This window comes from Aphelocoma coerulescens, chromosome 5, assembly GCF_041296385.1.
Source record: "Aphelocoma coerulescens isolate FSJ_1873_10779 chromosome 5, UR_Acoe_1.0, whole genome shotgun sequence".
NCBI lineage: Eukaryota > Metazoa > Chordata > Aves > Passeriformes > Corvidae > Aphelocoma > Aphelocoma coerulescens.
The window spans coordinates 8,526,518-8,546,341 of NC_091019.1; the positions used below are offsets into that span (position 1 = coordinate 8,526,518).

At 41.2% G+C, this 19,824-nt stretch overlaps 1 protein-coding gene across 5 annotated transcripts in view; it reads left to right on the forward strand.

Moving 5' to 3' along the window:
• Positions 1 to 19,824, forward strand: part of ANO3 (anoctamin 3) — a 208,094-nt gene that overhangs the window by 90,194 nt on the left and 98,076 nt on the right. The gene's annotated exons all lie outside the window — the stretch shown is intronic.

Sequence of the window (19,824 nt, forward strand, 5' to 3'; positions counted from 1 at the left end):
GAAAAACAATGAGGGACGAATGCTGAAAAAGGCAGCGTGTTGCACTGTGCTGCTCACTCCCAGACTGCTCCACTGTGCTGGGCTTGGCTGTGGTTGGCAGTGTTCAGCCATGCTTGGCCCAGCCACCTGCTCTGCCCAGCTTCACCTAGCTCTGTTTGGACTCTGCTCGGTCCTGCCCTGCTTGGCTCCTCTCTATTGCCCGAATATGACCATAGGTGTGTATAATATCCACGTATGCTGGCTCGAAGAGAAGCCTGGAGGTCTAGCTGTGCAGCATCTGATTTACTGTGGCATACACAAAAGGATGCGGGGGGCGGGGTGCTCCTTAGCCGAGGGAGCTGTCCCTTGAGCAGAGTGTGAGAGCATGCAGGTGGAGGTGAAGAAGTAAGAGAGGGGACTCTCCGTGTAGGTTCCACGCAGAAGGTTTATTCAGGTAGAACGATGGGGGAAGAGAAGAAGAGCCGAATTTTTAACAGGGTCCAGGGACTTTATAGTGGGGATAGGAAAGGCGGGGAAAGGGATTACAGCCAGTGGAATACTTGACAGGAGGTGGGATTGAGGGTAAGGGAACCAATGGAAATAACACAAAGGAGGGACTTAGGGAAGGAACCAATGGGGTGTTGAGTACGACAGACCTTTCTAGAATTTATGCATATTAAATTGCAGTGGGTTAAGTTCGAAAACTGGGCGGAAACATCAATTTAGTGTAGTGGTTCTGTTCAAATTATCACTTAGTTTTTCTTTCTGTGAGATAAGAATTAGGAGAAAGCAAAGCAGGCACAAACCTTAAACAGCTGCAGTACAAAGGAAAAGTTTTATTACTAACCGAATTAAAAGTAAAGAGAAATAACAAGAAATTAAAACAAATTCCCCCTCCCCCTCTCCAGCCACTTTCCTCCTTTTATTCAACTCACACAAAGGGTAACAGGACATGGGATTTTAGTAAGTGTTGCAGTTCTTGATTAAGTCTCTTTTATATGCTTAAGGAAAAAAGGGTTTTCTTCAGCTGCACATGGTTCCCAAACTGCCACCAACAGCAGTCCCGCCCAGAAAGAAGCGATCTGCTGTGGTATAAAGCACCTCTTCCATGAAAAATCTCACAGTTCCTTCACACTGCCAAACAGGCTATCACATGGGTTATTAATTTTTTTAAGGATGAGTTACTTTGGTCTGAACACAAAGACTTTTTTTCGTGACAGGAAGTCTAAAAGCCTCTCAATACTTCTATATAGCCTAGCATAGGCACTCTTCACAATTTTCACGGGCCACGGGGAACTTTTCATCCCCCCATGTACTTCAAATGGATTAAAGAGACAAACAGTTTGTGATATTACAGTTCTTTACCATGGCATGCAAGAAGTTTTTTAAGCTACGTGCGAGAATCCCAGCACCGCCCTTTTCTCTCCCGTCGCCATGTTCAGCTTGGTCTCACGTGACTCACTTTCTCTTTCCCTCTCACTCTGAAACTGCCATGTTGAAGAGTGTCCTTGTCAGGCTTTACGGTGGAGAAAGCCTTGCTCCCTTTGTGCTGCTGGCTGCATGGTGTCGTTTTCAGTTTGGCACGAAGTGTGCTGGCTGCAGACAGGAGGCTACGCTGGCTCCCGTTAACTCCGCCGGCTCCGCGTAGAGAGGAGGGAGAGGGGACCCGCCCTTCCCAAGAAGCTGCACCAGATGGGTTTAGCTGTGTGGCAGTCCATGGCTGGTTTTAGCTGCCTGCAGCTCTGGGACAACTCCCCCTGCAATGACCCAGGGTCCGTGCCGTGGCATTGGGAAAGCGGAGGGCAGGGCGCAGAGGTTTGGAGCCCCTCCACCTTCCGGCAGGCGAGCTCGGACCAAAGGCAAATCCCGCCTTTCTGTGCAGTTTAAATATGTAAATTGTGAGAAGCGTCATTAGTCTAAAAGACTGTCCATCAACTCAGGTTCAACCCACTACATAAATTAAGGGAAAGAAATACACATAGAATTATACATAAAATAGGGAGGGGGAAACATTAACCAACTATACAAAAATATGCACATAACTGAACTGGGGGATTATGGGCTCTCACCCTAACTACAGAGTGAGGCATTAAACCTCGGGGCCTGACCACCACAGCTTGGTGTCTGCGTTGTCCTCAGGGGTCAGGGTGGCTGCAGCCACTTGCACTGACACAGGTGTGAAATTAGAAGTAATAAATGTGTATGCACTTTTTAAAAAATGTATACCTGTTATGCTGTAGGTATTTATACAATTTTCTTGATGGGTACCTATACTGCAGCACACAATGTAGAAGATAAGTACCCCATGCGAAAGTTGAAACTTCCCTGAATTTTTTTTTCCCATTTGCTGGCAGAAGAAAAGAGTTGGTGAAAAGAGAACCTGAGATGATAATAAGTAGTCTATAAATGAAGCAATAGCTATAGGTTAAGTTTAGAATTATTTCTGGAATTAGAATTTACAAAACAAGGGTGAAGAAAGAATTAAAAGGATGATGGTTCAAAGATTTGGCAGGAAAAAGGGACTGATTCACAATTTTACAGTACAGATTCTGTCAAACCTATGTACTATGGAATTCATTATTTGTATTCTCTTTTACCCTGTATTTATACTCTGTTATACTTTTTTGGTGACATACTGCCATACTGGCTTAGAGATTTTTTTCAGGCCTGTGGGTTTATTCTTTCTTGTGATTTTGGGGTGTTTTTGTTGGTTTGATTGTGGGTTGGTTTTTTGGATTGGTTGGGTTTTTTTCCCCCAACTGATTTTTTTTTATTTTATGAGAAGTTCCACTAGGAATGGCTCCTTTAGAGAAGGAAGAAAGGCAGCTACACCTCTCCAGATTTCTTGCTCACTACTGTTTGTCTTACTAACGTTAAAAAAAAAAAAAAAAAAAAAAAAAAAAAAAAAAAAGCAGCAGCTTTATTCTAAACAGTATTCTAATGCTATTACATGCTTTCTTCTGAGTATCTCAGTTTATTTACTTTGATTTTGCTCTTTAGATTGTGTGTTTATTTTGCACTGTTTTTTGCCTCTTCAGTGAGAGACCTACATCCACAAAACTTGAGAATGCTTTTTTCATGTTAATTGCAGCTATTATAATAAAGTACTATCTTACACCATATTTTATGTTTCCTTCAGTAAAAGTTGGTATTTATCTGTTTTCAACCATTGAAACTGTTTTGTTTAAACTTGCATTTAAAAATGCGTAGTTTATTCTACACTGTAGCACTTTACACTCTGTGTTATGAGTACACCATAACCTGCCTGGCCACAAGCAGCACTACCCTGCTCAGCTTTGAAAGCACTGTTACAGGACTCCACTTTCTGCAAAAGGACCATCCATTCTGCACAATGCACAAAGTCTATCTTAAGTGATGTACAGTGCTTTAAACTTCTGGTATATTGTTCATCCATGCAAAACTGTAGGATCTCTCTTCATCTCTTCATCTTAATATTTTTGATAAATGGGAAAAGGTACACAGAGGTTTGTGTTTTTTTTTTTTGTTTTTTTTTTTTTTTTTTTTTTTTGTTGTTGTTTTTTTTTGTTTGTTTTTGGTTTTTTGTTTTTGTTTTTGTTTTTTATTTAGCACCAAAAATATTAAACTGTGTTATTATTCTTTAATAATTTTTTTAAATGTTTATATTATTCTTATTTTTTCCACTATCTCTTTAATTACACCAGTCCATCTATAAAGTATGTACTAATTCTACTCAAAAAATATTGGGAATTTTTTCTGAGAATACTTATTCTTCAGTACACTCAGATACAATTCATAGTAGAATATTATCCTCCCAAAAATATCTTCTGGCATGAATTCAGTTTTTTAATCAGTTTTACTGCAGCACTTTTCCCATGGAAATACTGTAAGCCTTAGCCAAGTCATTGTCCTGTGTACCTTTTGCCTACCTGCAATTCTCCACTGAAGTTTTGCCAGCATCAGGTTTTCAGCTGAATATAATCAACCTTCCTGGAATTGAATAATAGGACCAAGAGCCTGGCATTTTTTATAAACCACAACTAGGTCTGTCTCTGTAAATTGAAATCTAGGGATAGGGTTGGAGGAGAGGGAGGAGGGTTAGGGGTATTTTTTCAGATCTGACTGGGAATATGTAGAGCAGTATTGGTTATGACTGAAAATATAGTGACCAAAATAAGTGACTTCTTTTTTTGTAAGTAGATAAACACCTCAGCACTGTTCAGGGCAAGACCTCAAGCAGCACAATGCACATGATGTGTGTCTAGTTAACCAGCCGTTCCTAGTTCTGGATCAATTTCTGGAACTGAAATACAAATTGAAGTAATCTGCAAGTTGCTTTTTTTTGTCATCCAGTTCTCTTACAGAACTAAATTCCAGATAGATTTGCACTCAAGTCTGAGGTATATTGTGTTTTAAGCTCTGATTTGCTCTGTTCAGTGCATTATCCTATATACCAAATGCAGACCTTACAAAGGTTTTATATATTGTTCTGAAAACATATATGCAGAAAGATGAGCAAAACCAGAACTCTGTCTTCATATTCCTATTGACTTCTTAGTTAAGTGCACAAAATAACGCTGCTTGGTAATATACTTTGTCTTTTGTCTTACCTGATTACCTTTATTGTTGCATCAATTATAATCAGAATTAGGTCATAAGACCCCACTTCTAACTTGTTGACTTCTAATCTGACCAACCATGACAGAATACAGAATGTAAATAAAGACATTTCATAACTGATCTTTCCCATAGAGGAGCTGTTTTCTGTCAGACCTTTAATCTCCTAAGCTGAAAAGGGAATGGAGCCGCTTCGATATACAGATCAAAGAAACCCCCACCATCCTGAATTTTATGTCTTCTTGGGCTGTCCACTCCAGTTGTTTCCTCTTTTGTTTGGCTAACAAATAAATATTATAACCTAGATCAAAACACTTGATGCCTATTCATTTTATGCTTGGTGCATTTAAGCCCTGTCTTGGTCTATTAAAAGGCAATATTGTGCTTTCTTCCTTTTCTGTAACCTCATTACGTTGTTGCAAAATCAACTCAGTTGTACCAGTGCCACTGTCCCAAGGCTGCTGTGAGAAAGCATTTTCTGAAGATTTCTGAGAAGGAGGCCTGAGGAATAGGTTGCTTTGATAAGGATATATAGCCTCCCAGAGATTTAATATGCTGTTGGGTTCAGGGAAGAAAATATAATGTTTTGTTGGTTTTCTAATGTTTTCTGGCAGATATGTTTACAGCAGCTTTGTAGATCTTCCAGACTGGTCAGCAGCCTTCAGAAGCCTTCTAATTCCCGTGTTCAATTAAGGACAAAAATATTTTACTTTATTTGTATGGAAGTATTATTGATTAGCCAGGCACCAATTTTATTTGGTTAAAATTAGGCTTTATTTTATGTAAGACAAGATATTAATGGAGATAAACTTTATAAAGGTATTGCACAAATCTTTAGAATGAAATCAATATTCAAAGCTACTTACTTATCTTAATTATGTTTTTTACGGTAAGTAGACCTCCTTGGGAAAAAGCACCACTCTACTTCTTTGAACTGTTCCTTTCTTTACAATGGTATCTCTCCCACTTTGTTAATAAAGATCAAAAGTATAGGTTGTGATCTGCAAATAAGACACTTAAAAATGCTTTTAAAGTACATCTCATTAACACAGATATTGTCAGGAAAGTGTATTATTTTGTTTGTTAGAGTGATCATAAGATAGTCTCATGTTTTGTACAAAATTAACAGTATTCTTTAATATTTTAGATTTAGTATGTCCTGCCTTGCTGAGAGGCACTAAAAAGCAACATTTTGTATTTAACTTCATTACAGTTTTTGCAGACAAAAAAAAAAAACAACATTTTTCCTTTCCATTTTGATGCTTTCTAAAATTCATAAATGTTGCTGTTTCCCCCAGAGAACGGCGACAATCACGACATAAGTCCAGGTCAGATGATATGGCCGAAGCAGAGGTGAGCCATTTAATGAATAGCTCATCTTTTATAGTGTGGTTTGCAATAAAGAAATTACATGATTGGCCTATTCACCCACCACCTCTCAAGGTGATAGGTTGAGCCTTAAGTAAGACACCCATTTCCAAATATTATTCTTACAAGACTGAAAACAATTCTGCTGTTCTCACAACAACCTGCACCTGTGGAAATGGTTTACATTCTCTCAAACTGTTGTCCATCCAGTTTGCATGACAATGAAAGCTTTCACAGAGAAGTTGTGAGAAGCTGGATTTCTCTGTTTCTCAGCTAAAGCATGAAAAAGGAAAGACTTCACAAATGCTTCACTAGCTGGAAAATTTCTCTGCTCCTGCCTTTTAGCATCCACACATAAAAGTGAAACTAAAACCTGTTTCACTAAAAGTAATTTCCTTGTGGAGATGATGAGAAAATGAAGTCTTAAAGCAGTTCTCAAACAGCTATAAGGAAAGAATAGATTTGGGGCCTGTATTAGAAAATGAAGAAAATTGGATGAAGTACTATAAGGTGAGGATGTGAAAACTGCTGTTCTCAAATTTAGCTGAATCATGTTGACTCTAAACTTGGTAATGTGGTTGTTGTTGAATGGGAATACTAGCAGTTCTTATGTGCATAGGTGGCAATTCATGTTGTACCGGGGGCCTAAAAGACTAAGAGCTATTGGGACCAACATATGGCCCCAATGTAATAGAAGTCTTCATTTTCTCCAAATTCTGTGTGCATAATTATAACAGGACTCCTTAAAGATTTAATGAGCTAAATGCCTTTATTTCCCCCCAAACCCCCAAAGAAATTTTTAATTGTGTTTCCATATAATGTACCTTAAATATTATAGAATCACAGAGTGGTTTGGGTTGAAAGGTATCTTAAAGATAGTATCTTTCCAACCTCCGTGCTGTGGGTAAAGACACCTTCAACTAGACCAGCTTGCTCAAACCTATCCAGCAAGGAATGGGTTATTCACAACTTCTCCAGCAATCTCTTCCAGTGTCTCACTACCTGCAGAGTAAAGAATTTCTTCCTAACATCTAATCTAAATCTCTCATCTTTTAGTTCAAAACTATTCCCATTTGTCCTATCACTTGTCTGCCTGTATAAAATGTCGCTCTCCTTCAATTTGCAATAACTTTTCTAAAACTTGTAGATACATAAAACCATAGGATATTCTCAGTTGGAAGGGACCCATAAAGATCATCAAAGTCCAACTCCAGGCCCTTCCCCAAAAATCACACCATGTGCCTGAGGGTGCTGTCCAAACACTTCTTGAACTCTGGTAGGCTGTCACCACTTCCTTGGGGAGCTTATTCTGGTGCCTAACTACCTATGGATGAAGAGCCTTTTCCTAATATCCAATCTAAACCTCCCTTCACACAGTTTCATGCTGTACCTTTGGGGTCCTGTCACTGATCCCCAGAAAGAAGAGATCAGTGTCTATCCCTCCTCTTCCCCTCACAAGGAAGTTGTAGACTGCAATGATGTCCCACCTCAGTCTTCTCCAGGCTGAACAGACCAAGTGACCTCAGCCAGTCCTTGTGCGGCTTTCCATAGGCACTTCACCATCTTCATAGACCTCCTTTGGATGTTTTCTATTATTGCGGCACCCAAAACTGCCCCCAGGACTCAAGATGAGGCTGCAGAAGCTCACAGCAGAGTGGGATGATCACCTCCCTTGACTGCTTGGCAATGCTGTGCCTGATGCACCCCAGGACGCAGTTGGCCCTTCAGGCTGCCAGGGCACACTGTTGACTCATATTCAACTTGCTGTTGACCAGGATTTTTCCACGTCCCTTACTCTTCTCTAGCCTCTCCTTCTCCAGTCTGTCCATACATCCAAGCTTACCTCATCCCAGGTACAGAATCCGGCATTTTCCCTTGTTAAACTTCATGCAGTTGGTGATTGCTGATCTCTGTAATTTGTTGAAGTCTCTGCAGGGCTACTCTACCTTCAAGGGAGTCAGCAGCTCCTCCCAACCTAGTATCATTGGCAAACTTACTTCTTATCCCTTAAATTCCTGCACCCAAGTCCTTTAACAAGATATTGAAGATCACAGGGCCAAAGATGGAGCCCCGTGGAACCCCACTATTGACTAGTTACCAGCCTGATGTCACCCTAATCAGTTTAGCTCCGTGTGCCCAGCCATTTGCTTACCCATTGCATGATGAGTTTATCCAGCTGTGGAATGGGCATTTTGTCCAGAAGGATACTGTGAGAGACAGTATCAAAAGCTTTACTGAAGTAAAAAAAGATTACATCAACGGGCTTCCCTTGATCAACCATGTGGGTTACTTTGTCATAAAAGGAAATTAAGTGTGGCAAGCAGGACTTTCCCCTCATGAGAAGCCATGCTGTCTGTGACTGATGACTGCATTGTCCTTCAGGTGTTTTTCAATACCTTGCAGAATAATCTCCATAATTTTACCAGTGACTGAAGTGAGACTGACAGGTCTGTAATTTCCAGGGTCCTCCTTCTCACCCTTGAAAATTAGGACAACGTTCCAGTCAGCTGGGAACCTCTCTGGATTCCCAAGACTGCTCTGAAATCGAGAGAGGCCTCACAATGACATCAGCTGGTCCTGGATATCCTCAGATGAATCCCATTAGGCTCCATACACCTATAGGGATCCAGCTGGACCAGCAGATCCTGTACAAGTTCAGGGTCAGCTGGGAGTTTATCATTTGCACAGCCATGGTCCTACTGCCCAGGGCAAGGCACTGAGGGCCCCTTAGCACATCATTGGTGTTGAAGACAGAGGCAAAGAAAGATTAAACATCTTTGTCTTGTCTGTGGCAATGAGAACACATGTATACTTTAAAATTTTACTTCTCTCATCCTGTCAGTTAATTATATAATTTCTATCAGGGTAAAGGTTTCTAAATTAATAGACTTCAGTTTTTCATCTGAATTATCCTGATAGACACCATGTGGGAGCAAGGCCAATGTCATGTTATATTATGAAGGAGAGTTTTGGGCAGCTTGCAAGTGGTTCTTTAATTCCAGCAGTTGAATTTCCTGCTGCTTCCAGAAGGAATTAGGTCTTTGCTTCACTGGTCTGAGTGTGAGATGTAATTAGAGGAAGTAATGTAATTTCTCATTCCCCATGAAAGTGCTGTAGTAGGTCTATGCTTGAAGATTTCCTTGTTTGTTTGTTGTTTACTCCTCATTTGTTACAGTTGTGACAAAAATAAGACCATTATCGGTGACTGAACATGGACTTTGCCGGGTGCATGCAAAGCCGAATTTTATAGTACAAGGCACGTCTTTGTATACTGTAACAAACCAACAGTTCAGCAGCTACAAACTTCAGCTTCTAGGGTTACATGTTTTACATCTTCAGTGGCTACAGATTAAAATCTCCTTGCCCAATCTCCCATTAACTATCCTACTCTGTCTCACCTCCTGCTCTTTGTCTTGCCTCTTGCCAGACTAGGCCTGCCCATCTCTCCCAAGGCCCCACACTCACCAAAGCCATTATCCCTGGCCACACTCTGAACCCCTATAGATCATGGCTGTTGAAAAGAAGTTTGCAATCCAAGGTGCAGAACAAAAGAATTCTGTTTGTAAACCTAACTTAAATGGGAGGAATGTCTTCTGCATTCTTTAAATCCTTAGATTTTGTTGCACTATTGGTTTGTTTCCCCTGGTGCAATTGAAATGCCTAGGTGGAGATGATGCCTCTAGAGAGTATTAAATAGAGTTCCAAATTAATGGGGATATCAAATGGGAACCCAAACACAAATATAGAACTCAGAAACTTAAAACCAGCAAAATGATTATTCCTTAATTTTCTTTTCCAGTAGATTCTCTAGGAATCACTTTTAACCATAGCTGGTATTTTTAGTAGTGACCTGGATATAACGTCCAGAGGTCTTGAGTACTGAATATCTCACTAAATGGAGTGCTGGCCAACAATAAGCACTTCAGAACAGAAGTTGGGAGTCTTTTCCTGGGAAACAGCATCTCGGGGATTTTTATTTTTGCAAGGGGCAACTCTTTATAAATAAACATTATTGTCCATGCAAGGCCTATAGCCAAAATGGCTAATGGGCTTCTAAACTTTTGTTTTTGTGGCTGTTACAGTGCTATTGGAAAGTTGAGTGCTGCTCTATTGTCAAGTCAAAGAAAAAAGCTGAAATATTGGTAGAGTTCCATTAAGCCTTCCTTGTAATGCTATACTGAAGCTCTTTCTAAAGAGCTCATCAGAAAAATAAATGTAAAAAAGAGGTGATCTAGTATAAAAATCTCTGGACTGTCAAAGTAATAGCTTTCTTTTAATCTAATGGATAAGGTATTGTTAAAAATTAGAAACTGAAGCTTGCACAAAATGTTGATCCTGTTTACAAGATCTATGGGGAAAAATTCACCATCTCTGAAAACTGTTATACCAGGTTGCAGTGTTTTAAATCATTAATTGATCTTATAATATATTTTTATAAGTCCTGTCATGTATGTGTGTTTTCATTGAGAGCTTTCAGATAATTCCATCAGTTCCTTTGTCTTTCCTCAGCTCTGCTTCTGGATTGAAGGTTGTTTCACACATCTTATCATGAGAGAAAAAAAACCTAGCAGAAGTATAGGCATTTACAATTAATTATATATGTTCATCTTTTCACTGTACTTAAACCTGCAAAAGGTTGAAATAAAAATATGGTATTTAATTGAAGTAATCTTCACAGGCATGATTGATTTATAAAGATAAGGCTCAATGTTATCATCAGTGTTATTTGTGTAGGGAGATGACATTGAAAAATAGTATCATAATGACTTACTATCATTCAGGATGTAATTAATGGCCAGCCTTGAAGTTACACTCATCCGAGTGGCTGCATTTAAAACTTTTAATAGGAGTAATATTGAACTTGATGATCTATGGTTTCATTTGATCATCTTAAATGTCTTTTCCAACTTAATTGATTGTATGATTCTGTGTTAACATGTTTATTTCACAATGTAAAAGGCAGTTAAGATGATCTGAAAAATATACTTAAAAATTTGGATTCCAAAACTTTCATGACATTCTGAAAGTGTTGAAGAGAAAGAGGTTTCATCCATGTAGGCCGTTTTTAGCCACGTTTAGTATGTATCTCATGTTTTCTTTTTCTTCTCAAGAAAAGGATTAATTACTTTTTTCAGCCATGATAAGACTTTTTAAGAGTGCTAATATAGTAACAATACTTGATGCTTGTTGGTGATTGACGCACAGACCCAGACCGGCAAGGAATCTGGATTGTTTATTTAAAGAAGTGAGCTGGTTTTATACACTTTTCTAAAGCACAGTATTTCCTTATATGCTAATCTTCACTACGTGACCTATCCCGTGTTGCCACATCAGCAACACACTTCCTTTTATGGGATGATCACTTGCTCTTCACCCGTCCGTCAGCTCCCGGCAGGCTTCTCTCCGTAGGGGTCTGCCGTGTGACACCTCCTCCCCCTAGGGTCCGGTGGAGACAAGCCTCTTTGTGCCGCCATATGGTCCTTTGTGCTGCCATGTGCCTCTGCAGGCAGGTTTTACAGCTTGTAACTCAACTTTATTCCATTTCTTCCCACAATTCCCCCTTTCTTGTTTTATACAAATAAGAATTATGAAACAAAACCCTTCTAACATTAGAACATGTTTGGCCCACTGTTTGAACCAAATAAGCTCTGTTCTTCACAAAAGCAGTATCTTTCCTATGAACAGGGGGATAGATGAAAACACCCAATAACTAGTCCTATGTGTGAAGACAATGATTAAACAGATTGAACTTTGAGAAACAACATAAAGTTGTCTAAAACTTTTACCATCACTCAGTGTCTGCAATGCCTGGGTGGTCCTGTATCACAGTGAAGACTTAGAAAGTCTTTCCTAGGCAAGACTTCCAAGTTTACTTTGAAAGAGAGTCCAGCTTTTAAAAGATCAAATCAACAAGTCAAAGTGACTTGATGACACTTTTAGGGCAAAAACATCTGGGTCTAATGATATAATCCCCAGTCAGCCAGGGCTAGGGCTCAGCCAGAGCCTCAAGCCTTGACTGAGAGGGTTTCCCTAAAATACTTATACAATTGCTTAAAAACTTTATTAGTATCAGTTAGGAACATGACTTCAGAAGAGTTTATCTTCCCTACAAGCTGATTATGAAGCTGGATTATACAAGGCTGGTCGGACCACTCTTGCAGGTACCCATCTTGGACTGGAATCTGTGGAAACACAAGCATATCCTCGCCCCCAGGTTATTAACGGAAAGGGGCCTTCCCATTTCCCGCTTTCAAGAGTCTTAACAGGTACCTTAGCTTTTTCTAAGTGAGCCTGTGATAATTCTGAATGCAATTGAAAAATTAAGAACATATAAACCTCTTTGCAGTCTTTCGCGGGGGGTACACCCCATCCCTGCAACCCCCTTTTCTGTTCTAACAATATGTAACGTGAACATCTTTCAACTTACCAAATTCAAGAAAATGTGTAATATAACATGCAGTTTTCTTACTATGAACAGTAAAATAATACATCTAATAAACAAACAAGCACTCATCGAGCAAAAATAAGCAAGGTAATATCATCAACTGCTTAAATACTGTGCCATTTCACAGAATGTATATAAATCCAGGCCTTGGACATTACAATTATAATAACATTAGCTCTCTATGTGGTTTCAAAAGGTAACAAGCCTAATTTCTGCTTGAAAAGATAGCTTAAAAATTATAATTACTACAGGAGCACCCTTAACAAAAAGCAATTAGAACAATGTGTCTCGGTTTGAAAGGTGTCTGCTAAAGAAGGCAGAAGCCTCCCTTGGAATGGTAGATGTAACCCCTTTCCCTCCGAGTTATTATAATTTTGAAATCAAGGGCTTTTAGGCAAAGATGTGGGAAATAGGAATAACAGTTCTTTACTATTATATATATAACCAATCAAAGAAACAACAATAACTATGGCAGTAACAGCAAACAGTCACAAACCCAGTCCCAGCCTTCTCGGCTGTCAGGCCTTTTTCCCCTTGGGTGCAGTTCTGCTGGCAGCCGGCAGGGGCGCTGGCGGCTCCCGGTGAGCAGGGCAGGTGCAATGGTTTCCCCGCAGCTGCAGGGGGTGCTCCGGAGCGAGCTCGGGGAGCACACAGCACTGGTGGCTTGCGATCCCGGGAAGGGATGGAACAAAGAAGCTTCACAAACCGCTAGGCAGCTGGCCCCGGTGTCCGGCTGGACCCTCGGGAACAGCAGACTGGAACGGTGGGGCTGGAATGGCAGGCTGGAACGGCAGGGATGAGCACAAATCCCTTGTGGCAGACGCGATGTATCCAAGCAGGGAACCCCCCCCCCAGAGGTCTAGGCAGGCAGGGCGAGCATGGCTACAACACAGTGAAGGCTTGAATCAGCGGCGGGGCAGGGCGGCCACAGCCCGGCCTCCAGCAGGGCAGGGAAGGTGGGCCGGGGGTCCTGGGATCTTTCTCTGCAGAAAGAAAAATGGCTGAAAAGAACCAGCAGCTTCTCTCCCCGAAAAGAACCAGCAGCTTCTCTCTCCGAGAACGTAGAGAGTGAACTGACCCCACATCCAGGTGAAACAAAAGAGTAGCCAGGCACACCCCACCCCCAGCTCTTTGTTTCTTAAGTACCCAGCGATTAGGAACAGTATGGGGAAAATTTCTTTAACAGAAAAAAAACCTAGAACTCTTAAAACCCCAACACAATGCAAGGTGTCACAAGGTGATACAGTAAAAAAGCAATCTTTGAGATAGGGTCCAGGATTGTGGCAATATTTTAAATAACGAAAACAGGAGAGTTCTATGGACCAGCTGCAGGAACAACATACCAAGCCTGCAGGCCGCTCCCGCACAAAGTGGTGCTAATGCTGTAGCTCCCCCCCCCCCACTCCCGAGGAAGGGGCTATTGGTCCCCTCAGTCCTTTTGTCTAGCACAGTATCAGCTCCTGCATGTGTGCAGGAAACAGGAGCCCTGGCTGTAGCAGCGCAGGTTGGGCAGCTGTGCAGGTCGGGTGGCTGCGCAGGTCCCGCCGGCTTGTCTCCTCACTTCCCACATGCAGAGAGCTGCGCTTGTCCCGCCAGATCCGCTGTGTCGCTGGTGCGGTGTTCACTGCCGCTTCTCGGCTCTGCTGTTTGCTCACCAGTGTGGCGCTGCTCTGTCATGTGCTTGCCACCATATGCTCGCTGGCGCCACGCCCCTGTAGCCCCGCACGCTTGCCCCACTGCCACATCTTCCGCTGCACTCTCACAGAGGGCAAATGGAGAAGGAATACGCTACCAGGAAGGGCCTCCCTGGCTCCAGCCACTCGCCGCGACACAGCTCCAGCTGTTGCCGCATGGCGCGGGGCAGCGCAAGCTTTTCTACAGTACCATCCAGCTTCCCTCCAGGGTCAAATGGGTTGGAGGACGAGGGGCCAGCTTCTGATTCTCTTCCCACAGCCCCGACAGACTTACGGTGGTTTGCTGGCGGCGCAGAAGGGGTTAGCCCAGCTGCTGTGGTGGCACAAGCATCTTTCTTTATGCGGTCTCTGGGTGCCGCATGCGTTATGAGCACCTTACACAGTGTCTTCCACGGACAAAAAAGCTTTGTCAGCGCTGCATTGCCTTGCACTACTCAGTCCCACAACGCGTCTTTTAAAGTGTCCCATGTCTGAGGATCAAAAATATTGTTACTATCTAAAGTTGAGTCACAGTCTTTTGCCTGGAACAAGAGTCTGTTCAAATCTGTAGGCTCAACTTTCCTTCTGTGTTTCTTTAAAATCTGTTCCAATGTCTCTGCGATGTTCTGTTAGTGGGATATACCATCCCCCATCGTTCCCTGTGGCTCGCCTACAGCTTTCAGTGATTAATCGCTGGCCAGGTTTCCTGCTTCTTTCAGCAGCACTTCAAGTCCCATGGGGCTCACCAATGGACGCACAGTTAGGTGTATAATAAACTCCTCACACGGAGCACCATTTGTCGGCGATTGACGCAAGGACCCAGACTGGCAGGGAATCTGGATTGTTAATTCAAAGAAGTGAGCTGGTTTTATACACTTTTCTAAGGCACAGTATTTCTTTATATGGTAATCTTCACTACATGACCTATCCCATGTTGCCACATCAGCAGCACACTTCCTTCTGTGGGATGATCACTTGCTGTTCACCCATCTGTCAGCTCCCGGCAGGCTCCTCTCCATAGGGGTCTGCCGTGTGACATCTCCTCCCCCTAGGGTCCGGTGGAGACAAGCCTCTCTGTGCTGCCGTATGCTCCTTTGTGCTGCCATGTGCCTCTGCAGGCAGGTTTTACAACTTGTAACTCGACTTTATTCCATTTCTTCCCACAGATGTTGTGGTATTTTTTTTCTTTGTAGGAATATAAAATGAAGATAAAGATTATCTAGTTTGAGTCTACCTTTTAGATAAAAAAAAGGAAAGTATGGATGGCTTATTCAAATACAGGTCTAATATATGAAACTGAATACCTTTTGTATGTGTGGTGGTCTTACAAATAGATAAGAAAACTTCCGCTGTTACTGAAATAAGTTGTTATTCCTTATTAAGTATCTCTTGGTTACAGTTTTTCAGAATTTAATAGAGTAATTATCCTACATTAAGGTTTTGTTTGTAGATGCAGCTGCCAATCAGAGTAAGCTTATTCTTTAACAGTAGGTGCCTGTTACATCCACTGAGTATTGAAAACTACATGATCTTCCACACTGAGGTTTCACACTTGACACTGTTAAAACACTTTCGCATTTAAACGTAATGAAAAACACTGCAAGCTTTTCTTCATAATTTATGTGATTAAAGATTCTAATTGTAATGATACCATTGACAGAAACACTTGAGATTTATCAGGTTCTCAGTCTGGTTAATGTGTTTTATGAATGGCATTTAATTTTAATTAGTGTTGTACGGTATGTGAAGGCAAAGGCTTTACACACGTTTTTTACAATTAGGAAGGTATTTTTTCAATCACACTTGTGATGAGGTGAATGTAGAGGCCCAGAAGAAAAGGGGCTAATGTGTGTGTCTCAAATACCAACAGCCAGATGACCGTGGAGTCAATCAAGAATTGTTGGTAAGAACAAGCTGTGAAAAGAACAGGATGTAGCTGCTGAAGGGGGCCATATGGCGGTAGGATATCTCTGGGACAAATGTCCTCATTCTAAGTCCTGGAGATAAGCACAACACAGTACAGCACAAGAATGAGGTTGAGAAGTGGGTATGGTCTGTTGACCAAAGGTTGACTCAGTAGGGGAGGATTAAGATCATCAAAGACCCTTGGCCCTCTGAGCCCTTTCCAAAAAAGTCTAGAAGAACAACCTGCACTTGATAACTAATTTGCATATAAAGTGAGAAACTTAGCTCCAGGGCAGGGAAAACTTGTCTATCAAATGGGACCCCTGCAAAGCCTGTGCAGTGCCTCCAGGACCCTGGACACCCCATCAGTTGAACCAACACTGGAGCCAGGATTGGTGATCTTTCATTCTTTCTTCCTTTCTTTCTTTTCCCTCTCCCCCTCTTTAAACTCTCTCTCCTACTCTCTCTCTTTTCTTTCACCCTACCCTGTACTCAAAATCCACTGCTGTGTGTTTATACTAGGAGATAAGGGGCTAACCTGCTGATTTCCATGCCAAGCGTATAATTCACTAATAGAACTTTGTAAGCTTTTGCAGACCCTCTGACTTTTGTTCCTTTTCAACCATGAGCATCTGTGCATTTGTGTGTTCCCTTCCCTTTAGGGGTGGGGTGTCACAATGAGTAGTTGGTAAGACTTGCATGTTGTCAATATTGATTGTGGATATTATTATAGAGCATATCTCTAAAGCTGATCTTATTGATTTGACTCATATAGAAGCTACTCCTTTTTTATGCTAGATTTATGCTGGATTAAATGGGGAATAGTTACTGGGCTGTTTTTTATGAGGTTGACACTGATCCAGCCTTGCTTCCAGCATTGAGTTAACAATGCATATGGACTAGCTGCCAAACTTTCCTCATCTAAAATTAGGAGCAAATGAAAGACACATTTTCTTCTTAACAGTACCAAAATGATCAACTGAGTCGGTATTTCACACAATGAGGCATAGCAAAATTTTTCCTTTATGTTTCTAATGGCCAAAACCTGAAGGCCACTGAGAAGTTGCTTCATTTAGAGTCTTTCTAGATTGGCATAATACTGAGCATGCGTTAAATTGTGCTTACTAATTTAAAAACCAGGAAAGGTTATCATATTGTAGCTCCATCTTTCCTGCCTGCCCTATCAGAAAGCTATGAGATGTAGTACAGCTCTCTGTTCTGACTTCGAGCCATGTAGAGATTTGCCTCTATAACAGGAGTCCCCAGCATTCGCTTGGAAAGAAGACTTTCCAAGGCAGAAGTGCTAAAATAAAAAAGGAGGGATCTAATTAAACCATAAATATTAATCACCTTTTTCGAAAACATGAGATTTCTATACTAATGCTATAATCATTTCCATGCTTATTCTAGCTGCCAGAGGAATATTTTGTAGGGAAAGAACCAATAAATGGGGTTGTAATAGAAAAACAAGTATTTTGGTTTTTTTCTGCTAGGTGTATACATGTCTGCTATTGCAGATGAAAAGATCCCTGAACAAGCAAGGACTGTGTAACAAAGTTCTAGTTGGAAAGACATAGTCTAGAAAACAGCTTTATGGAAAAGAGAGGAAGGAATTAAAATAATTTCAGTAAATCAATTTAGTGACCCAATTGATTATGTTAGCCACACGCTATTCATGTGCCAGAGCTCGGTAAGCATTTGCATGCAACAGCAAGTGCCATCAAAACTAGCGTATCACAGAACTGCGCTCTGACACAGTAGCAGAGTATGAATTAACTTTTTTAGATTTTAAGGTGGATCATAACACTAGCATAACAGCAAATCTGTCATGAGGTTACTTTGCTGGGACTCTCTCCAAGCAGAAGCAGCATGGTATTAAGGAATCTTAATACCATGAGAGCAAAAGGGAGTAATTTTCTTTTGAATTGAGGCACTACCTCATAAAAGAATTGTATTTTTTTATAAGTATCACTGAAATTGTGGTTAAAATTGAATGCCAGTATGTGTTATTTGCATTACCATAAATTTCTTTAGTTGTAGTGATTCATCTTGATACACATTCTGACTCCAGTATAGATGAAAGAAACATTTCTCTTTGGCAAGAGTAATAATTAGGCAGTGGGGTCCATAGTCACGGACAGCCTATCCCTGCTTAAGAAATCGATCATTAAAGCCATCCAGAACAACTACGAAGTACATGTCTTTATATATTATTCTGTATTACCCATTGCTGTGTCTAACTACTGTAGATTTTTGTCTAATAAACATGTCCATTTAGGAAGAACTATAAAGGAGACTTCCTAGAAACCTTGGAAATAGCACAACAGACATATGTGGCATTGCTCTGCTCTGAACAAGGCATTGTCAAATACCCCAACCCAGTGCCCACTGCATTCTCTGCTTTCACACAGCATCCATTTCATTAAGAAGCAGAATTCTGTCTGCTCATACTTATTTAAAGACCTTAATTTATGGCACCGTCTGAGGCAACAGAAGCTTACCTGTTTATCTTCACCTGGTACTAAATACTTAATTTGTCTGACCAAGAACAGTTACGCTGTGCTGCAGAATTGGAAAGAATTGTCCTCAGTCTAATGAAGTTCTGCATTTCTTGATATGAGAAACACACATAACAAAGCATTTTCCGTGAGCTCAATGGAAGTTTTTAAAGGAAAGGCCCTTTTAAACCTTAGCTATTATGGCTATATATGGGGGTATCCTGCTAATCAAAGGACCATCTTTGTAGACTCTGATGTTCAGGAACACATTTAGTGCAGGCAGCTTGGTGTGCAGCTGCAGGACAACTGCAGATTGAGCTCTGGGTGTCAGGAGCCCGAGACAAGAGGCCATGAACTGCCAACCCTTTGCATAACAAAGGGCTTGGGGACCTGTGGGTCCTTGCAGGTGAGGGGACACTCAGAGATACGGCAGGAGCCCATGGCCCTGGCCCCAGACTTCTGTGCGCTTAGACAGTGAGGGTATAAAACCTCAGGGTTTCCTTTTCTCCTCCTCAGAGGCACTCAGCTCGATCTTGTTGCAACATGGTTAAATTACTTAAAGGATCCAGGCGTCTGAGACTCTGCTGTGAAAAACCTGGTGTTGAGCTGGTAGGGAAACCTTGTTCTGGACCATGTGAGTGTGGGATGTGCAGGCAGTCAAGAGGTGCACCCATCAGCTCACTGGAGCCGCTGAGCCTCAGTCCCAGCTCAGGTGGTGCAAGTCTGACTGCAGCAGTGGCTCTTGGATGGTCAGACAGGAAACTTTAAAAATTGCATTTAGATTAGAAAGAGACTTGCTGGGTGTGACATCCTTCTTCGAGTGGCACAGATTTTGATGGGGAAGGTTCCTTGGAAGTTCGTGACACTTCAAGAAGGATAAATATTTAGATTATTTACTTATTTCTAGCACAGCCAAGGCAGGTAGAATATATGACTAAGAAACTAAGATTTATAAAAACATGCTGTAAAGTAAATTGTACTGTTAAGCAGAGAAATAGTGTAGTGAAAGAGATTAACTACAATAGTGGACTTGGATTCTGCTCAGTGTTGATTTAATTTTTACAAGGACTGTGTGTATCAACGCTCTATATTGAATCATGAGTTGTATAATAATGAGTTTTTCTTCCATGTAAACTTAGGAAAGCTACTTAATTTCTGTGTCTCTCAGAAGCAACTCTTAAGAGACAAATCATTGTCACAGCTGCTTTGTTCTAAATGACCCTGGAATGTTTGGGGTCTTTTTGCCGCATTTGTTTGTTATTCTACAATGTCTTTTCACAAGGGTTACCCAATAGGTAAAAGGATTAAAAGCATTAATATATTTCCATAATGGTGACGGGGAAATTTTTGTAGCTTTGAA